Here is a 15895-nt window from a genome sequence, read left to right on the forward strand (position 1 = left end):
CAGACTGCAGAAAGAAAGATTTTCCTTTTAGCTGAAAAATCTGCATTTCATCATGAAGGTGAAGTCAAACATTTTTGGCTCCTCTCCTGATCTACAGCAGAAACAAGTCAGAAGTGCTATCATGTGCCAAGCATGGAGCAAAGTTAATGCTGCAAGCCCAGGTAGCTTCCATTTCAAGGGATTGGTTACCCAATACTGAACATTAACTCAGATGACTCCTAGTTCACCATTAGAAACCCTGAGGGCTTGGTGGGAGGAATGAAGACTCCATAAGAAAAAAAAGGATGCTTTTATTACTAAGATTTTTCTAACTGCAATAATTGTAATTAAAGGTTAGATGACTAAGAGGCCAGAAGATTAGAAAAGCAAAGGAGAGCCCAAAGTTGGGTGTTTTTCAAATTATTATGTTAGGGGGGAAAGAATGATGTATTATTCCATGGACATCTTGGGCTCAATCCACTAAACTGTAACTCTGACAATTGAGCTCAAGGGAAAAAAAAAAAAAAAAAAAAACCTTTCAATGATTTATTCAAGAAGTCTGGGTGGGAATTTGTGTCCACCATACTACATTCTCATCACCTTCCAAGAAGTAGAATGAAAGATCAGATAGTAGTCATGATCCATTAGCATAATCCCTCTTTCACAAGGCACTCCTCTCATTCCTAATATTTTTTTCTTATTTTCCCTTCCTTTTCTATTCCTACTAATCAAGGTATTCATCTTTTTTAGACAAGGTAGTCTTAAATATTTTTGTGTCATAGCTCCATTAGGCAATCTGGTGAATATTAAGGACTCCTTCAGTCTTCTTGATTCTTTGAAACTATATGATACAAGTAGATAGAACACTGGTGTGGAAATCAGAACCCGTGAAGACTAAAGTGAGCTAGAACCAGGAGAACATTATACACAGCAACAGCAATATTTTATAATGAACAACCTTGAATGACTTAGCTACTCTCAGAAATACAATGACTCTAGATTATCCCAAAGTGCTCATGATAAAAAATGCTATTCACTTTCAGGAAAAGAACTGGTTGCAAATGAATTCAAATGAAAGCTTACTATTTTTTCCACTTTTTTTCTTTCTTATCTTTTTTTTTTTTTTTTGGTTCAAGTTTTCTTCCACAAAATGACCAGTTTAGCTGGACCTCAAGGAGGGTTGGGAGGGGATAAGAGGTACAACAAGGCTGGAAAGATACATTGGGGCAAGGTCATGAAGAGATTTGAAAGCTAAACAGAATGAGTTCACATTTTATCCTTTGTGTTTCTTATCCTTTGTTTTTGAAGGGGACCAAAATGACATCATTATATTAGAATCAAGTTACAATGTGTTTAACTGTAACTTATCAGAGCAATACAAACTTGGAATGCTCTGCCACAGGTCAGACACAAATAGTCCATATGAACATTTGGGGTAGCTTCTTTGATTTTGCGTATTTCACATTTCCTTTGGGCTAGAAACAGTTGGACGCCCATGGAGTTAAGTAAAGAAATAGATCACATGTTCTCACCGTGCTTATGAAAAATTATTTTAATAGCTTTTAGAAGATGGACTGGAGTGATGAAAGACTTGAAGCAGGAAAATAATTAAGAAGGTGTTACAGTACTCAATGGGAGAGGTGATGAAGGTCCAAGAAACTCGGGGAGTAGATGTGAGACTAGAGGAGTCTGGTCAGGAGATTCTGTAAAAGTAAAGATGGCAAGATTTAACAAGTGTAAACCGAGGAAGATAGAGGAATGGGAACCAACTCCAAGGTTATGAGCCTATAAGAATGGTGATGCCTTTAACAGAGATAAGGAGGGATTTTTGGGGAGGACAATGAATTCTGTTTGACACATGCTGGGTTTTAAATGTGCCCAGGACATCCAGTGTAAAATGTTCACTGGGCAACTGGGTATGCTGAACTCATGGGGAAGATTGAGACTGCATATGTAGATCTAGGATCTACATTATTGATATGGAAATGACAATTATTATTGTTTGGGGAAGGCAATTGGGGTTGTGACTTGCCCAACATTACACAGTCAGTTAAAAAAAAAAAGTCTAAGTTTATATTTGAATCCAGGTCCTCCTGACTGCAAGATAGCTATACTATATATAGAAATGATAATTAAATCAATGAAAGATGATATAGGAGAGGGGGGAAGGAGAGAGAAAAGGGGAGGAAAGAGGGGGGGAGAGAGGGAGGAAGGGAGGGAGGGAAAGAGGTGGGCAGAGAAAGGGGGTAGAGATAGAGACCCATACACACAAAGAGAGACAGAGAGAGAAAAATAGGGGGAACTAATTGAGAAACACTTATGGTTTGGGAATATGGCTGATGAATCTGCATAAAACACTTGAAAAGGAGCAATTGGCTAGATAGAAGGTCAAACAAAAAAATGAATGAATGAAATCCAGAGAAAAGAAAGTATCCAGTAGAGGGTTGCCATCAACAATATCAGCTGCTGCAGAGAAATTAAGAAGAATGAGGACTTTTAAAAAAGACCGTTAGATTTGTCAGTTAAAAAATTATTGCTAGACATGTAAATATGTTTAAAATGGTTGTACTTATATAATCCATAACAAATTGCTTGCTGTCTTGGGGAGAAGCAAGAAGAGGGACAGAGGGGGAAATTTGGAACATAAATTCTTACAAAAACGAATATAGAAAATTACCTTCACCTGTAATTGGAAAAATAAAATACTATTGAAGAGAAAAAAAGATTATTGCTAACTTTAAACAGTGGTTTCAGTTGAGTGACCAGATAGATCAGAAGCAGACTGAAAAGGGTTGAGGAAAAAGAGGAAAGGCAGTGAAGAAGAGTGTAAACAGCTTTTTCTAGGAGATTAGCTATTAAAGGAAAAAGAAATAGATGGTGTTAGCTTGAGGGCAAGATAAGGTCTTGGTTTTTATTAAGAAGGTTTTTATAATGATGGTTTAGATTTGAACATGACTGAAAGCCATAGGGAAGGAACCAGGATTCAGAGGTTGAAGAATGGGTAATTTGATTTTGATATGATCTTTAGTGGATTGAGTGTTTAAGCTTGTTATCATAAGGATCTAGATTCTAATCTCTCCTGAGGCATTTATTAGTTCTATGAATTTAGGGGAGTCATATAGCTTCTAATTGTCAGGTAAAAGGAGCTGGGATCTCTGAAATTAAGGGGTCTTGGGCTTAGATGCACTCAGCTCTCAGAGCTACCAGAATAACTACTTGACAGATGATTTTTTTAAACTAAAAAGGGATTCAATAATAAAGACATTTATACATTGCCTTATACACATTATCTTATTTAATTCTCACAAAAATCAAAACATAATTATTTTCTTTTCATGCATGAGGAAACACATTCCAAAAAGTTGTGAAATTCCAGCCAAGGTCACACTGTTAATAAATGATAGAGCCCAGTTTCAAACCTAGATTTTCTGATTGTGCGTCGGTCAATATTTTGTCTATAGATGAAAATACTTTTTGTTTGTGGCAGCCCTTTTTGTAGTGGCAAGAAACTGGAAATTGAGTGGATGGCCATCAGTTGGAGAATGGCTGAATAAGTTATAGTATGTGAATGGTATGGAATATTATTGTTCTGTAAGAAGTGATCAGCAGGATGATTTCAGAGAGGCCCGGAGAGACTTAACATGAAATGATGATGAGTGAAATGAGCAGAAGCAGGAGATCTTTGTACACAGCAACAACAAGATTATATGATAATCAATACTGATGAACTTGGCTCTTTTCAGTGATGAGATAATTCAGGCCAGTTGCAATGATCTTGGGATGAAGAGAGCCAATACCCAAAGAGAAGATTGAAGGAACTGAGTGTGTATTATAACATAGTATTTTCACTTTTTTGTTGTTTGCTTCCATTTTGTTTTCTTTCTCATTTTTTTTCTTTTTGATATGATTTTTTTTAAAATTATAGCTTTTTATTGACAGAACATATGCATGAGTAATTTTTTACAACATTGTCCCTTGCCCTCACTTCTGTTCCAACTTTTCCCTTTCCTCCCTCCACTCTCTCCCATAGATGGCAAGCAGTCTTATACATATTAACATGTTAACGTATATCCTAGATACAATATATGTGTGCAGATCTGTACAGTTCTCTTGTTACACAAGAAGAATTGAATTCAGAAGGTAAAAATAACCTGGGAAGAAAAACAAAAATGCAAGTAGTCCACATTGATTTCCCAGTGTTCCTTCTCTGGGTGTAGCTGCTTCTGTCCATCATTGATCAATTGGAACTGAATTAGATCTTCTCTTAGTCGAAGAAATCCACTTCCATCAGAATACATCCTCATACAGTATTGTTCTTGAAGTATATAATGATCTCCTGGTTCTGCTCATTTCACTCAGCATCAATTCATGAAGTCCCTCTAAGCCTCTCTGTATTCATCCTGCTGGTCACTTCTTACAGAACAATAATATCCCATACCATTCATATACTATAACTTATTCAGCCATTCTCCAACTGATGGGCATCCACTCAGTTTCCAGTTTCTTGCCGCTACAAACAGGGCTGCCACAAACATTTTGACACATAAGGCCCCTTTCCCTCCTTTAAGATCTCTTTGGGGTATAAGCCCAGTAGTAACACTGCTGGATCAAAGGGTATGCACAGCTTGATAACTTTTTGAGCACAGTTCCAAATTGCTCCAGAATGGTTGGATTTGTTCATAGCTCCACCAACAATGCATCAGTGATCCAGTTTTCCCACATCCCCTCCAACATTCATCATTATCTTTTCCTGTCATCTTAGGCAATCTGTTCAGTGGTATCTCAGAGTTGTTTTAATTTGCATTTCTCTTGATCTGATTTTTATTGTGCAGCATGATAACTGTGAGAATATGTATAGAAGATTTGGAACACAAGCTTTTGCAAGGGTGAATTTTAAAAATTATCTATGCATAAGTTTTGAAAATAATAAAAAAAACTTTAAAAAAAATTTGAGTGGTACTCTCTCCATGGTGCCACCTAACTGCTCCTTAAAGAACAGTTCTGATGGGAATAAGGAAGGGGTAAGGAAAATACTGAGAAATAACAATAATATATTGTTGCAAGAGAGAAGGAGGAGAAAAGGAATGGAGGAAGGGAGGGAGGAAGGAAAGGAGGAAGGGAGGGAGGGAAGAAGGGAGGGAGGAAGGGAGGGAGGGAGAGAGGAAAGAAGGAAGGAAGGAAGGAAGGAAGGAAGGAAGGAAGGAAGGAAGGAAGGAAGGAAGGAAGGAAGGAAGGAAGGAAGGAAGAAAGGAAATTGAGACTCAGAAAAGTCTGTAATTTGCCTAAAGTCACAAAACTAGTAAATTTCAGAAGGAAGATTCAAATCTGTCTTCTTGAATCCAAGTCTAGTGCTCATTCACTCAAAGCCCACTAGCAGTTGACATTCCCAGATAGCTTCCCAACCACATATTACTCTGTATAGATCAGACGATTTTAGAATCACAAGATCCCAAATTAGTAGGAGAGGAGAACCAAAGGTGTGGTGGGAAGAGGGAGGAAAGAGATATGATCAGAATCTAGGAAACAAAAAAAAAAAAAGAGAGAGAGAATTAGAACAAAATGTAATTAAGTGGGAAAAGTGAGAGGATTTGCAGGTGCTCTTGAAATCTAGAGTCATTCTTTGCCAACATAATTAGGTGCTCTGAACTGCAAAGACTTTCCAGTAGATTTAAAGCTTATAGGATGGGTGGGGCTAGATACATGAGCTGTCTCCTCAATGAACTACCCTGTATTGAGACTCTATGAGAACTGCTGGTTTTCCATTGAGACCTTCAACTGAATTTTGATCGTCTACATAATAAATTAGTTTACACATCTAAGTCTAGTTCCAATTACTGACATCATTTTTGGTTTGCCTCAGCTTAACTTTTCAGTAGACACACAGAGTTGACAGTATAGGAACTATTATCAGAATCCATTACTAATAAGCAACTTTCTGAACTTTTAAAGGAAAAAGATCAAATTAATTATGGACTTTTCTATTCAAGTTCATATAAAGATGATGAATTTGGTTTTTTATATCTTAGTTTTCTTTGCTAACTCTCTAACAGCTTATTTTCAGACAGTTGCACTTTATGTATGTGCCTGCATGTATCAGTGCTCATTCTTTGTAGCTCTCTATCAGAACATGACCAGAAACCCCAGCAAATGAAACTCACTGTGTGTTTCCCATCCCTTCTGGGAATAAAGAAAGCTATTTAAATGCATGACAGACACCCCCTACACATCTAAACAAGGGTGAGAAGCACAGGTCTATGCCCAGCATTTGGAACATGCTATTCCTCAAGTGCTATATGAAGAAGACTATTGCTTACAATGGCAATACTCTTTTGCTTCTTTCTTGTTGTCCAATTAACCCAAGGGACTAAGTTCTTTGGAGAGGAAAAGATGGAATTAAAATACTAGCACAAACATAGTAATTTTTAGAAATGAAAAATTTGGGGTTATTTAAGATTCAATTATATGGACATAGCTCTTTTCAACAATGGAGTGATTCAGGCCAATTCCAATAAACTTATGACAGAGAGAGCCATCTGCATCCAGAGAGAGGACTGGGGACAGAATGTCGATCACAACATAGTATTTTAACCTTTTTTGTTGTTGTTATTGTTTGCTTGTTTGTTTTTTTCTCTCATTTTTCCCCTTTTTTATCTGATTTTTCTTGTGCAGCATGATAAATGTGGAAATATGTTTAGAAGAATTGTACTTGTTTAATCCATATTGGGTTACTTATTGTCTAGGGAAGGGAGGAGAAGGGGAGAGAGGGAGAAAATTTTGGAATACAAAGTTTTGCAAGGGTTAATGTTGAAAACTATCTTTGCATGTTATTTTGAAAAATAAAAATCTATTATCAAAAAAAAGATTTAATCATAGGTGATCCCTGCTTATAGAACATGGCCATGAAGTTATTTTTCTTTAAAAGGAAAAAAAGAATAAAGCAGTTTAAAAATATGGGTTATAACTGTTGTTGTTGTTGTTAGGACTTATAGTAAAAGAAAATACTGCTTATAGGATCTACCAAATAGAAAACTACATGATCCATTTAACTTCTCAGGTCCCTCCAAAAATCCCTAAGACTATTAGTTGTAAAAAAAAAAAAAAAAAAAAAAAAAAAAGTTACTAGTCTGCCTGATAGAAAAAGTTTCTGTCTAGGAATTCCCAATGTCAAATAAAAATCACAGGACAAAAAGACATTAAGTCCCATGGTGGTTAGTGGAGGGAATTTAACCAAATCTTTAAGGTAAAGGGTATTTGACCTATTCTTAAACAGAACTGGTAATAGATGGGCAGGGTGAAACTGAAGAAGCTTGGCAAGGATTGGGCAATCGCTATCAAAGAAGAATGGAATCAATGTTTGACTGCCAGATGGTTAAGTATTAGTGACCAAAAGAATTTCGAAAAGCCTATTTTCCAACCAGCAGGATGATTTCAGAGAGGCCTGGAAATGCTTACATGAACTGATGCTAAGTGAAATGAGCAGAACCAGGAGATCATTATACATGGCAACAAGACTATATGATGATCAGTTCCGATGTTTGTGGCTCTTTTTAACAATGAGATGATTCAAACCAGTTCCAACTGTTCATTGATGAAGAGAGTCATCTACACCCAGAGAGTGGGAACCAAGTGTGGTTCACAACATAGCATTTTCTCTCTTTTTGTTGTTGATTGCTTAAATTTTATTTTGCTTCTCTCTTTTTTGATTTTTCTTGGACAGCATGATAATTGTATAAATATGTATGCATATATTGGATTTAACATGCATTTCTACCATGATTAATATATATTAAATTACTAATTGGAAAATTGGAACACAAGGTTTTGCAAGGGCTAATGTTGAAATATTGGACATGCATATGTTTTGCAAAATAAAATAAAAATAGAAAAAAAATAAAATAATAATAAAAAAAAAGAAAGAAAAGCCTGTTTTCTATTTGGCCTACAAACCTCAAGGAATAGGGTATCTCCATCAGCAAATATTTAAAAACCTCAAAAATCTCCTCTAGACCCTTAGAAGTAGAATCCTGAGACTTGATAAATTTTGATTTATTTTTAGAATCTATTTCTAGATCTTTGCCATAGATATTGATCCCCATTACAGCCTGAGCCAAACTATGTACCTTACCAAGATGGAAGTAGTCAAGAAGAGGGCAGCATAGCAAGAAAATAGCAGTTCAGCGATAGGGCACTCCAACAAACTTGAAAAGCACAATTTATATTACAAATGTTTTGCATAATCTGAATTTGATTCCTCCAGTTGTGAATACCAAATGCATTCAATTCAATCAAAAATAGATTAACTTTCAGAAAAAAAAATTCATACCCTCTGAACCAGTATTGGGCCAGTATCCTAAAGAAGTCAAAGAAAAAATAAAGAACATTCCCATGTGTACTAAAATATTCATAGCAACATTTTTCATAATAGCAAAAAACTAGAAACAAAGTGAGTGCCCATTGATTGGAGCATATTTGAAGAATTTGGACTATGTGAATTAAATGAAAAAGTTCTTAACATTTTAGAGGTCATGGACCCCTTTGTTAGTTTGGCAAAGCTTATGAATTCCTTCTCAGGATGATACTTTTAAATACATAAAATAAAATACATAGATTTACAAAGAAAACCAATTAAGCCAAAAATAGTTATCAAATGTGTTTTAAAAGATTCCATAGGCAATTTGGAACTAAGCCCAAAGGACTATCAAACTGCATACAATCCAACAGCCTTTGGGTCTGTATCCCAAAGAGATCATAAAAAATAGAAAAGGACCCATTTGTGCAAAAATGTTTGGAGCAGCCCTTTTTGTGATGACAAGGGACTGGAAACTGAGTGGATGCCCATGAGAAATGGCTGAATAAGTGATGGTATAGGAATGTAATGGAATATAATTGTCCTATAAAAAATGATTAGCAGGATGATTTCAGAAACACCTGGAGAGACTTACATGAACTGATGTTAAGTGAAATGAGCAGAATCAAGAGAACACTGTATAAAGCAAAGGCAAGATTATGTGATGATCAACTGTGATAGACTTTTCAACAATGAGGTGGTTCAGGGCAATTCCAATAGATTTGTGATAAAGAGAACCAATTATATCCAGAAAAAGGACTATGAGAACTGAGTGTGGATCATAAGGTAGTATCTTCACTTTTTTTCTTAATGTTCACTTCTTTTTTTTTTCTTTCTTTCTCATTTCTTTTCCTTTTTTGATCTGATTTTTCTTGTGCATCACGATAGATGTGGAAATGTATACAGAAGAACTGCACATGTTTAACCTATATTGGATTACTTGCAGTCTATGGGAGGTGGCTGGGGGTGAAAGGAGGGGGAATATTTGGAACACGAGGTTGAACAAGTGTGAATGTTGAAAACTACCTTTGTGTGTATTTTGAAAATAAAATTATTTAAAAAAAATAAAGAGTCCATAGGTCCCGATTAAGAACCCCTTAATTAATAGAATATTATTGTGCTGTAAGACCCATGGAAGCTAGATGGATCAATGGATAGAATTCTAGGCCTGAAGTCAGGAATCCCTGAATCTTGCCTCAGAAATAGTTGTGTGGCTACCTCCCCGGTCACTTGGTAGGATAGCAGGAGTTGATAGAAAGATCCAGCAAAATTGCCATTTCCCATGTGGCAAAGAAATGACTGGCTTTGCCCCAACACTTATTTTCATTAAGTGCTTTCCTTCCTCCACACACAAGCTGAGAGCAGCAGGACACCACTGGCCTGTGATAACTTTCTCAGCTCCTGACATTATCTCCTAATACCAGCTCTGAATCCTATGATAATAATTATCTTCTCAGCAGCCCCAACTTGGCACTAATGCCCTCCTTTAAGGAACATAATTGTAATATTGAATCTAATTGAGAAAGGGGGAAATTTTGGTAATGTTTTGAGTTTCTTGGGGCCTTTACAAATTTGTCAAAGGATCTAAATAAATGTACACAACATTTTTGAAACTTTTTGAAGCTCCTAAGGGGGCTTTCCCCCCCAAGTTTCAAAATTCAGAGCATTAATGTATGTTTTTCAAATCAGACAAACATGTTTATGTAACAGAGTAGTTCTTCATCCTAGACCCAGCTTCCAAAGAATAGAGTCATTTAGTTAATGGCCTGAAACTGAGCCCAAAGTATGTCAGACTTGTACTTATTTCATGACATGCTCCCTGGGCGACATGACACAGCCTTCAGAAAAGAATTCTTGAGACCAACCAATTTCTTCCAGCAGCCTTGAAGCACTTGGTGGCAATCTACAGCATGCTTTCATAACTAGGAATAATGCCAGTTTGACCCAGGAACCAAGTAATTGTAAAGATCCTTTTGAACAGGTCAGTAATAGTCCTTGTGAACTTCCCTAGATTGAAAATGGAAAGGACTTATATACCCCCAGAGACTGGATTTCTCTTTTCATACCTCAAAATTCCCTCTTTGACATTGATGTTTCATGTCCTGAAAGATAGCAATAAAGAGCAAAAGAAAGTTTGTTCTTCTGGCTAACCTAAAGGAAATGTCTTACCTTTTGTAGCTACATTTTCTTATCAAGATGAGTCAAGTTAGTTAGAGTAGGATGCTGATGAAGCCCCTCACTTGATGAACTCCCTCAGTTCAGAAACTTGGTTTGTTGTATATAAATGAGGCTAGAATAAGGACTATGTTGCTATGGATCTATAGTTTCAGAGATATAGGTACTTCCTCTAACAAGAAATAATAACTCTAACAACTATTCCACTCCTCTCCAATTCAGGACACTCTTGTCTATATTCTCTCATAAAGCTACCCATGGGGACTCCTCCTGAGCAAAAATACAACTCAGAGTGCCTTGCATTAGGATAGCACACTTTCATAGGGTCATGATATCAAGAGTTAGAAATCAAATGATACCAAGAGTACAAACATTTATGAATCATCTTGTATGTGCTAGGCACAAAGATACAAAGGCTAAAAAAAAAAAAAAAACCCCACAACAAAACAACCCAAACAAGACCAAAAAATCCAGTCCCGGCTCTCAAGGAGTTCATAGTCTAAAGGGAAAGACAACAGGCAAATAACTACAGGCAAGATTTATATAGGATAAATTGGGAGTAGTCTCGAGGGACAGCATTCAGATTAAGGGGGATTGAAAAAGGCTAAAGAGAATTTAGAGATCATCTCAGCTTCAAAACACTACTACTTCCTTCTTTCCTTTTTTCCTTTTCAATGACTGTCAGAAGTCTAACATTATCCTTGAAAGACAGGCTTAAAATTTAATACAATGGGTACTATAAATTCTCTAAAATCCCTAAGTATTTAAACAGCAGGAGTTTTGTTTTGTTTTGATTTGATTTTAATTTCAGGACCTGAAAGATGGCATGGTGTTTCTACCTCTGGTTGTCAGGGGCTCCGAGTCTGGTTCTGACTTGATTATTATTCTATTGGATCATCTCCTGAAAAGTCACATAACTTACTAATATTTTCTTCATTTTGCAACCTTAATTCTAAGGCGTAATATCCCAAGCCTCTGCCTCCTTAATCATTAAGCCCCAGAGAGCCTCAAGAGAAAAACATCACTTAAATAAAAAGCATAATTAACAGATCTGCTGCTGAGTTTATGGAAGAAAATGTTGGAATTACAGTATACTTGTATTTCAAACATAAATGCTCACTTTTCTTCCAGAAATACAAGAGGCTGGTCCTTCTTCAAAGCATTCCTTTTCTGTCTCCTGCCCACCCGCCTCCCCCCAGCTCCACATGGTGTTTGCCTTGCCAATTTCTGGGGTATGGAAGTTAACAAGACTGTTGTTTCTCCAGGAAGCCCACACTCATGGATTGTCAGTTGGGCTGGCAATTTTGGTTCAAGACTCTGATATTTCTTGTAAATAATTCGGGAACTAACACCTCCCCAGTACTATACTCACTTCCCTCCCTCCTCCATAACATCTTTTCATTTTCTTCCTTACTGTTCCTTCTACTCTGCCTTCTGCTACTAACTTGTTCCATCTTTTTCTACTCCTTGCATACTCTGATGATATAGCAGGTGTTTTAAGGAGGCTACTTATTTAAGTCAGTAGCTAGCTAGCTCTCTTGGTGGAAAAAAATATAATTTAATGGAAGCGTACTAGGTTAGGAGTCAAGATTTGGGTCCTGACTGAAACCAGCTCAGGCATTACTATAGCCAGATCATTTCACTTCTCTAAGCCTTTAGCTTTCTCATTTTATAAAATGAAGAGTTGAAGACCAGATTATCTCTGCAAGATCCCTTATAGGACTAATAGTCTATGATTCTTTTAGTGGATTTAGTGAGGTACCCCCCAACTCAAACAGATGAGAAATTATTTCTTGTTCAGGAGAAATTTCTGGATATATATGGAGCAGTAGTTCTCAAAGTGTAGTAGGGGAAATGCTGTTGTTTATTGTTTAATGATCCCATTTGGGATTGTCTTGACAAAAATACTGGAGTAGTTTTCCATTTCCTTCTATGGCTCATTTTTACAGATGAGGAAACTAAAGCAAATGGGATTAAGTGACTGGCTCAGAATCACATAGCTAGTCTGAAGTCACATTTGAATTCAGGAAGATGAGTCTTCCTAATTCCAGGCCTGGTACTCTATCTATTCATTGCATTCACCCATTCCTAAAATCCTTTCAAGGGATTTGTGAGGTCATATTTTCATAATAAAATTTACGTGTTTCAATATCTAATATAGTAAATGTAAATAGATATAACATCCCAAAATGGGGGGGGTCCTCAGTAATTTTTAAGAGTGCAAAGGAGATAGCTTCTGGGTCATGTGATAAGATAAAGAACTAGTTATTTTCTTTTTTTTTAATTATAGCTTTTTATTTACAAAACATATGCATGGGTAATTTTTCAACATTGACCCTTGCAAAACTTGCTGTTCCAAATTTTTCCTTTCTCCCCCTCCATGGCAGGTAGTCCAATATATGTTAAATATGTTAAAATATATGTACATATTTATAGTTATCTTGTTGCACAAGAAAAATCAGATCTAGAAAGAAAAAAAAACCTGAGAAGGAAAACAAAATGCATGCAAATATCAACAGAAAGAAACCATGAAAATGCTATGTTGCGGTCCACACTCAGAAGAACTAATGATTTTCTCTGATCCTCTTGACCATTCAAATTTCTTCTCAGACAATTACTAGCTGTGTGATCCTGGGCAAATCCCTTAATCCCATTTGCCTCAATTCTGTATCTAAAAATTGAGCTAGAAAAGGAAATGGTAATCCACTTCAATGTCTTTGCTAAGAAAACTCCAAATAGGGTCACAGAGTCGGACATGACTGAAAACAACTCAACAATAAAAATCAAACAAATTATGTGCCAGAGGTAAAGAAACTTCAGCTGTCTCCATGATTCAGAACAACTAGGATCCAAAAAAGAAAAGCAAAAACAAAACAAACCCAAAAAAACCTCCTGAACTGACTCTATGCTGAGCTCACTTAGTTAGCAGTCCTCCTCCAAACCCCACACGCCAGTGAGACTGCACTAGCTGACCCACATGGGCTCATAACCAAACCCAAGCCCACCTCCTGGTCTCTCTGCTTTCTCTCCAGGGTTACAGTAATCCAGGGCAGGCCAGCTAACCCGCGCACCTGTGCAGTGCTCCAGTGTGCAGAAGGTCAATGGAGCCACAGTCAGCTCTGAGGTGGGCAGGATTCTGTGCTGCAAAAGATCTCTGCAGGAGAGCCAGGAAGACAGGGAAAGGGGCAGAACTCGTGACTGGGCTAGGAATAGAGCTCAACACCACATCCCACCCCCTCCTCCTCCTCCCAAACTGCAAAATCCAACCCCATAGCATGGCAGTTCTCTAAATTGAGGGACAGAAGGTACAGGACGGGACACTGGAACAGGGCTCAGGGTATGTGTTGGGGTTGAGAGAGGCTGTGCAGTACTCCACTAAACCTGAGGGAAAGTACTCAGCTGGGATTATTTGCACCCAATTGTTACTTGGAATAGAGACCTAGACTTTTGTACATGAATTGCTTAGCATGGGAAGGGACTGAGATGCTTTGAGATTCAGGAGCCTAAGGAAACTACCTGAGAAAGTCTAAATGAAAAAATGAGTAATAAGAGAAAAAAAAGGGGGGGGGGAGGACTGAAATTATCAAAGATTTCAGGAAGTAGAAACCTTAAACAAAAGCAGATAAATCAACAGGGAAATGATTGAGCAGAAAGAAATATGTCCACAATGGCTAAGTGAATGAGTTTAGGCATGTATGAAGAAATACAATAAATATGGAATATGGAACTATAACGCATTGTTCCTGAATAGTTCAAAAGAGAAATGAAAATTTTCAGAGTAGGATTAATGGCTTGCACAATAAAAATAATGAACAAAGTAGAAAAACTGGAATCTATGTTGGCTAATCTTACTAAAGGAACAAAAGAGATAACAGTAGTCTGGGAATATATATTGGAACTGAAGAACAATCTAGAAGAAGAGAAGCAAAAAAGCTAATAATATTAAAACAATAATATTTATTTACTATGCAAGTAAAATATACTGATCTCAAAAGTTACATAGAGCTAACCTCAGGCTCATGGATCTCCCAGAATAACAAAAGAGAGCAAAAAACCTTAACATTATAATGCAGAAATAAATAATAGATAACTGCCCATTCTGAATGTGGATAAAAAAATGCCAATGGAAAGAGTTAATAGATCACGTCCAGATAAAAGAAAATCTGACCCTGCAAACTTTAACTTGGGGATTAAATTTAGCAATTTAATTCAGAAATAAGTTCTGCATACAATCAGGAGAAGGACCTTCAAGTACAAAGGAAATCCAAGAAAAAGTCATAGTGAATAATTTTTCCAAAGCAGAGAGTTTAAGGAGACAGAGAGGTCTATAGACAGCAGGGATGGTGAACCATCCATGAGCTCAGGACAGGAGCAGGAGCAGTAAGAACATTCCAGCTTTGAAGAAAATTAAAAAGGGTTAAGACAGAGAAGCAAAGAAGGAATCACTGAGGCAGAAGACCCCTGAGGACTCCTGAATTGAAACTGGGTGCAAAAATCAGTGCCAATTGGCAGTCCTTGTAGCCCATTGCCCAGTAAGCCAGGTCTTGGAGCCAGAAAAAAGAGGAATAGTCCTGAAGGAATGTGAGCTCACCTTAGTCCTGGACTCAATAAGGAACAAGTTCCAGAAATGTAACTGTGTGGCTCTAATCCCAGGATCAGAGCAGCAGGATCTCAGTTCTAGCCTCTAGCTCAGTATCTAAATCTGTTATGTAGCATAACCAGGGCAGGATTCCCAGACCAAAGAAGAGCCAGAAGTTCAGTTGCTCTAAACCCATAAAATATCCAAGCAAGCTAACCATGACTAAGTCATGGTTTGAAATTCTCAACTACATATAAGCCAACAAACTCAAATCTGTGTCAGAAATTTATAGAACTCAGATTAGGAGGACAGTGAGTAGACCTCTCCCTGGATCGCCCTACTTTGGGAGCACTGAAAAATTATAAGACTCCATAATGTGTTGTAAAAGCAGCAGAAGGATTACAATAGAAATTCAGAACCAGATATCCTTCATCAGAAATATTAAGAGACTAACATTAAAATAATGTCCAAAGTCAATTAAAAGGTTAGAAGAATAAGTAAATTTTCTTAAAATTGACTATAAAAATCTACATGGTATTAAGAAAACAAGAGAAAAAAAAAAAAGAAAACAAGAGAGAGTGACTTGAAAACATCTTTAAGTAAAGAAAGCCACAAAGAAAATTTAAAAGTTGTAAATAAGCCCAATAAGAATTCCTAGAAAAAGCTTTGAGATAAAAATCATTTTTTAAAATTACAAAACACATTATAGTTATGAAAGAAAGATATGGAAAGAGAATTAATATCTTGGTAAAAGAGGTACAAAACTTACTCAAGAAAATAACTCAATGACAATTAGAATAGACTAAATTGAAACT

This window comes from Sarcophilus harrisii, chromosome 2 (genome assembly GCF_902635505.1).
Source record: "Sarcophilus harrisii chromosome 2, mSarHar1.11, whole genome shotgun sequence".
NCBI classification, from domain to species: domain Eukaryota; kingdom Metazoa; phylum Chordata; class Mammalia; order Dasyuromorphia; family Dasyuridae; genus Sarcophilus; species Sarcophilus harrisii.